Raw genomic sequence first — 6,176 nt, forward strand, 5'->3', positions numbered from 1 at the left:
CTTCCAGCAGACATCCTTCGTATGATTCGGCTTCCCACAGTACCCACAAGGACCACGGGAAGTAGAGACTGAGCCTTTCTGTGAGGCACCACTTGACATCCCCGGTAGTTGTACTCCCCTGTTTCGCCTTCCAATCTTAGAAGGCATATTCTTATCCCCTTGCTCTGAGCTACTTCCAGGAAATCCCCTTTTCTTGGCTTGGAAGTTTCTAACTTGTAATCTCGCATTTTCAACTCGTTGGGCTTTCTCCACAGCATCACTAAAGGCACTAAGCTGGGCTACAGCCAGGTCCTTCTGAATCTCAACGTTTAATCCTTGAACAAAACTCCTTATCCGCCTTTGCTCAGTCACAATTAGTTCGGGAGTGAACTTAGACAACCTGATAAACTGGCTCTCATATTCGGCGACAGTTTGAGTTCCCTGGCGAAACCTAATGAACTCATGTTCTTTCTTTTCCTGAATTAGAGGTGGGAAATACTTCATGTTAAACTCTCTCATGAAATTCACCCACGTCCTCGATGTTTGTTCTCTTTCCCATTTCAGTCTTATGATATTCCACCAAGAACGGGCTGCTCCCTCTAGTTGGAAGACGACAAATATCACCTGTCGCTCCTCAGTGTAGTGTAACGCGGCAAAAATGTCAATCATCTTCTCTAGCCACCTCTCGGCCACATCAGGGTCTGGTCCCTCCAAGGAATTTCGCTGGCGAGAACTTCTGAAATCATTCGAGGGCTCTATCCTCACCCTCTATATGATTACCAGGGTTTCCCGGCTGATTAATCAGATTTTGGCCCTGATGTTCTACTACGTGAGCCAAAAGGTTGATCATACGTTGGATAGCGGCAGCTACCTGAACATTAGGATCCACTCAAGGTTCAGGATTGGGTCTAGGCATTGGTTCCCGATTTCCTCCTTCATTTGAGGGTCCACGCCCCCGGCCCCGTCCACTACGAGTACCCTCTATTTGGCATAACAAGTCTAGGGTTGAAGTGTGAATACAATATTAAAACAAAAGTATGCAGGTACAAGTGATAAAAGTAGGCAATATACATATAGCATGTGAGGACTTGCAAATTCCTTACATATTTCTTGAAAAAAAATTTTATTTGAAAATTATTTGGAAATTATTATTCTATACCATATTGCTACTTAATCACCCTAGAAAAAAAAAAGTGCCAATGATCATAGGAAATTAGGGTTTTCCTTTCCGATTTCAATTCAAAATGAAATAGGGTTTTTCGTGTATCCGTCGTGTAATTATCCGGTACAGAGCGAGGATCAAATTTGATGCTTAAGAGTGACTTTTGGGTGAGAAATAATATGTGATTAGAATAAATGATAAAAAGTTAGTGAATAGGAAGAAAAAAAACCTAGTACGTGTGATTTAAGGAAAAACGGTGTGAACCGACGTGAACCGTGCACTACCGATTGAACACACCGCTTGACCACCACTTTCTTACCATACAAGCTCATTAATATTTGAGCAAAATATCCTCTCATTTTCCAGCTAGCTTTGACCAAATTTTAGGGCTAAAAATGCAAGAAAGAAAAAGAAAATATTGGTTGGTATTAGTGGTGACAAATGTCACTCAACCATGGCTACTTAAACAAGCCAAAAGTCCAACCTTCTTATCCTTCATTTTGCTCCATTTCCCTCCATTTTTCTGCTGCTTGGCCGAGACAAGAGAGGAGAGAAAGAGAGCAAGAAACAAACTTCCTTCTTCTTGAGTTGAGCCATCCAAGTGAGGAATTAAAATTCTAAACCGATTAAAGTGTGAGTTGTGAGCTTGAGAAGCTAGGGGAACCTTGAATTCCAAGAGGAGGTGAAGTATTACTCTTGCAAGCTTCATTTGTTGAGGTATAAGGCTAAACCATGGCTTTGGTTCTTTTATTTTGGTTTAAGTTGTTGTATAATTCATGTTGTGGTTGGATTAGTAGTGATACAAGTTGTTATGATGATTTAAAGGTGATGTATGTGAGTTAGGGTTTGAGGTATTTGCTGCCTATACTTGCTATATAGATGATATATGTTGTATCTAAGCTTATATAAGTGGTTGTATTGATGATTGGAGCAAGAAATCAAGAAAGGTTGCATTGAATCCCAAAATTTCCAGATTTCTGGAAAATTATAGCCATATTCTGTCCGGTTTTATTGCATCATGTTAGAGGTGGAATTAGGCTTAGCATAAAACATGAAAGTTGTAGAGACTGATATTGTGTAGATTCTTACAAAATTTCAACTCAATCGGAGCTACTTATCCTGTGAAAAGACCAAAATACCCTCGCTTCCCTAGGATATTTCCAGTGATCCGTTTTGGACAGTTCATCCAATTGTCCGTTTAAGCCATTTACCAAAACATGAAAGTTTTAGTACTCTGTCTTATCTTTTAAACACCTCAAAGAACGCCTTAAACGGACTTTGGTAACCTGAGATATGAACATTTAAATGTAGTACGGTTACTTAGCCGATTAGTTGCAACCTGGTTCTGTGAACTGGGAATTTGATTCGGTTACACTTGAAATTAGAACAAGTGATCTTCATGAAAGTTGTAGGGCTTCGTCTTAGCTTCGAAATGGTATAAGCTGTTCACCAATCCGATAAGCGTAGCCTCAGATGTGTCCTTTCCGTAAAACCCTATCAAATCTGTCTTTTACTAAAGCTCATTTCCGCACTTGTTGTTCACTTGAATTTTTGTACTTATATGACTTTGAGCCTATAGAATGTCTATTGAAATGAGATGATATTGTGTGTAACTTTGGGATTGATTGAGGAAAATAATGAAGCCATAAATGGCAGGAAAAATAGGTAAATACAAAGGGCGTGCTGCCCAAATTTTCGCTCAAGGGCTAAGTTTCTATTTGAACTTGTATACTTTTGTTTGGCCAATACCATGACCGGCTTTCCATTTTAAAACATGATGCCTGTTTAGTTTAACACTTCAAATGCTATTTACTCCTTCCCAAAATATAGAGGTATGATTTAGGGTTTTCTCGGCCACAAGTGAACCACTTTTAAGTGAGGTTTTAAGGCTGAACGTAAGGTAGTATTGTCCTCCTTTTCACATGATTTTATCATGACGTTTAGTCTGTACTAGCTGCTTGGGTATGAGTTGATTTTGAACTATCTAAACGATTCCGAAAACAATATTTTTAGCCTATCTTGTTGGAGTCCGAGTTGTCTTTGGTCCAAGTGTTTTTCGCCGGACATTTTATAACCCGCTTGAGTTAGTTTTGTGTTTGGGTTATGAAACCCTAGTTATTTTTGTCCTCCGATCCAAATATCCCCTTTTTCACTATAAATGCATCTTTATACGTTTTACTTATCATTGCCAAATTTTCTTTGATTTCACTTACTTGTTTGTGCTAGATAGACTGTAATATTCTTTCTCATTTACTCATAGGTTTTCTCGGTGACTGAGGTAATATCCGAAAGGATATTTGCACGCTGTTTTACGTAAATAGGTGAGTGTTCCTTGTTTGTTATATTTCCTTGACTTATTGGCCTGTTATTATTGATTGATAATGTGTTAAGTGCTTTCAAAGATTGTTAAAACGAGTTTTCTAGGTGAGTGTGTACTTTATCGCACTCGACCTAAATAAATGTGAAATTTTCAATGATTAATGATTAAATGCTAGTTGCGCATGAATGTAAGCCGTTTGGCTGAACTGGGCCCAGCCCTTCATTACCGATCGACTCGAGCCAGAAGCGGACTCGGTCGGGCAATATGGTGACCCTGGGTGTGAACGTTTGGTATACTCGAGTATTACCCTGAAGTCTGGTGGAGCCCGGCCAAAGTCTGGGAAGGGGGTGAATGAAATGAACGAACGAACGAGGGTTTTACTTACAAAAATGCATTTTTAAGTGAATGGAGGAATAAGGGGAATGTCAGGAGAACGAACGAATGAACAAATGGCTCCTTGTGAGCCTGTATCCTTTTAATGTTTGTGTTATTATAGCTTTCCATTGTAAATGTTACTTGAGTTATTGAAATTCTATATTTAATGTTTTGGATGGATTGTTGCTTATGTGTTTGGAACCTCACTGAGCTTTTAGCTCATCCCTTTAGTTTTGTCTTCCTTAACAGGAGAAGACGAGCAAGGACGAGAGCTCTGTATAGACTAGCTTGGTCTAGTTCCTTGGTTTTGTAATGGTTCTCGCCCTAGTGCTTGGCACGGGCTGGTTGTATGGTGAATTGAAAACCTTTGTATATTCGACGGTTGTACTTCCTTCTGAAATAACAATGTATATAATTTTGTTTTAAGTTTTGGATCCTTGTTTTGCTCTTTCTTGTGGTTTTATTTCTGATTTGCTTGAGTGAACGACTGAGTCCCGGCGAGAGCTGGGCAGGCGGTCCGCCGAACCCTTTGGTTCGCCTTAGGGGGAGGTGGGGCTGTCACAGGTGGTATCAGAGCCTGTTTCGCGTGGTCTCTGCGTGGAGTGAGCCTGGACTGAGTGGTAAATAGGTATGAAGGACTAAGTGCTCGTTCGAGCATAAGCTATGAACCCTGAAGTGTTATAGGTCTTAAATCTTTCTCATGGTATCTAAGGACCATAGATAGGTATGTCGGGTAGGAATTTCGATTTGTAGATGGTTTACTCTTGGGACTGGCTAGCTCGAGAGGTGAATTATCTTATTTCGGATTCTTGTGCCTGAGTACTCCAGAGTTGAGACGGTACTAAGTACTTGAGATTTGCATTTTGGGAATGTGAAAAGGTTTTGACTGGCTAGAATAAGTATAAGAGGTTAATGGACATCGAGTCGGATAGAAAGTGACGTGAGAGACCGGACGGGGTCATTCTAACTGGGTGTGGGACGATATATCCCTTTTCTTTTGATTCGCCCGTATATTGTCACTACATGCCATCAGTTGTGTATTTGTGTATATGAATATCTGCCTGACTTGAGACGTATTTGTATATTTGATTATTCATTTCCTTGATATGTTTATGTGGTGTGTTATGTGTGTATATGTTTATTTGGGTATTTGGCGCCCTAAATTTTAGTTACTTTAGTCACCTTATTGCGTTTATTCATTGAATTTTTTAAAAACAAAAAAAAAAAGAGAAAAGAGAGGGGAAAATATATATGGAGGGAAGACGTAATCAAGGACGAGGTCGTGGCCGTGGGACTAAGCGAGTCCAGGAGCCAAGAGAAGAAAGGGAAATCAGAGTTGAACAAGAGCAAGGACCATGGGTCGAAGCCGAAGACCAAATAGCGACGGCGATGCAACAGATGACGAATATTTTGGCACGACTGGTGGATCAACAAGGCCAAATGGCCGTGAATCAACCGCAGAACCCTGAAATCGGAGAAGACAAGGCTCTTGAAAGGTTCCAGAAGTTTGCTCCTCTAAAATTCCTTGGAGGACCCGATCCGGACGTAGCTGAACAATGGGTAGAAACCATGGTTAACATCTTCACAGCTCTAAACTACACTGAGCAAAGGCAAGTGAACTTTGCAGTGTTCCAATTTGAGGGACCGGCCCGAGCATGTGGAACGTGATTAGAACAAAGTGGGAAAGAGAACAGACCGTATGGACATTGGCGAATTTCATAAGAGAATTTAACGAGAAGTACCTCCCTCCTTTAGTCCAAGAGAAGAGAGAGGAGGAATTTATTGGGTTACGCCAGGGAATGCTAAGTGTGGCCGAATATGAAACGAAATATACAATACTATCCAAGTTTGCTTCTGAATTGGTGGCCACAGAGCGGCGAAGAGTAAGACGGTTTATACAGGGATTAAATTTGGAAATCCAAGAAGCATTAGCGGCGGTACAAGTGAATACGTTTACGGAGGCCCTTGAGAAAGCTCAAAGAATCGAGACTGCAAAGGCACAGATAAAAGCCTCCCAAACCCGGAAAAGGGGTACATCGGGTAGTGTAGTGGAGGAATTAAGTGAAACAATAACACCTCCTAAAGTGCAGAAAGTGAACCCGTTACTCCGCCCACCATGGACATTAGGGGCGGTAGATGAAAGGTCTACTAAAGAAAGCCAAATCGGACCTAGGAAAAGTTTTCAAGAAAGCCAAAAGATGGCTTCTCACGTGGTCTGTGGATACTGTGGAAAGGCAAATCATGCCGAAAGCAATTGTTGGAGAAAAGGACGGAAATGTTTAATCTGTGGAAGTGGCGATCATCAAATTAGCAACTGCCCGAGGAGACAGTCACGTGAAA

The sequence above is a fragment of the Coffea arabica genome, chromosome 5e (assembly GCF_036785885.1).
Source record: "Coffea arabica cultivar ET-39 chromosome 5e, Coffea Arabica ET-39 HiFi, whole genome shotgun sequence".
Classification (NCBI taxonomy): Eukaryota; Viridiplantae; Streptophyta; class Magnoliopsida; order Gentianales; family Rubiaceae; genus Coffea; species Coffea arabica.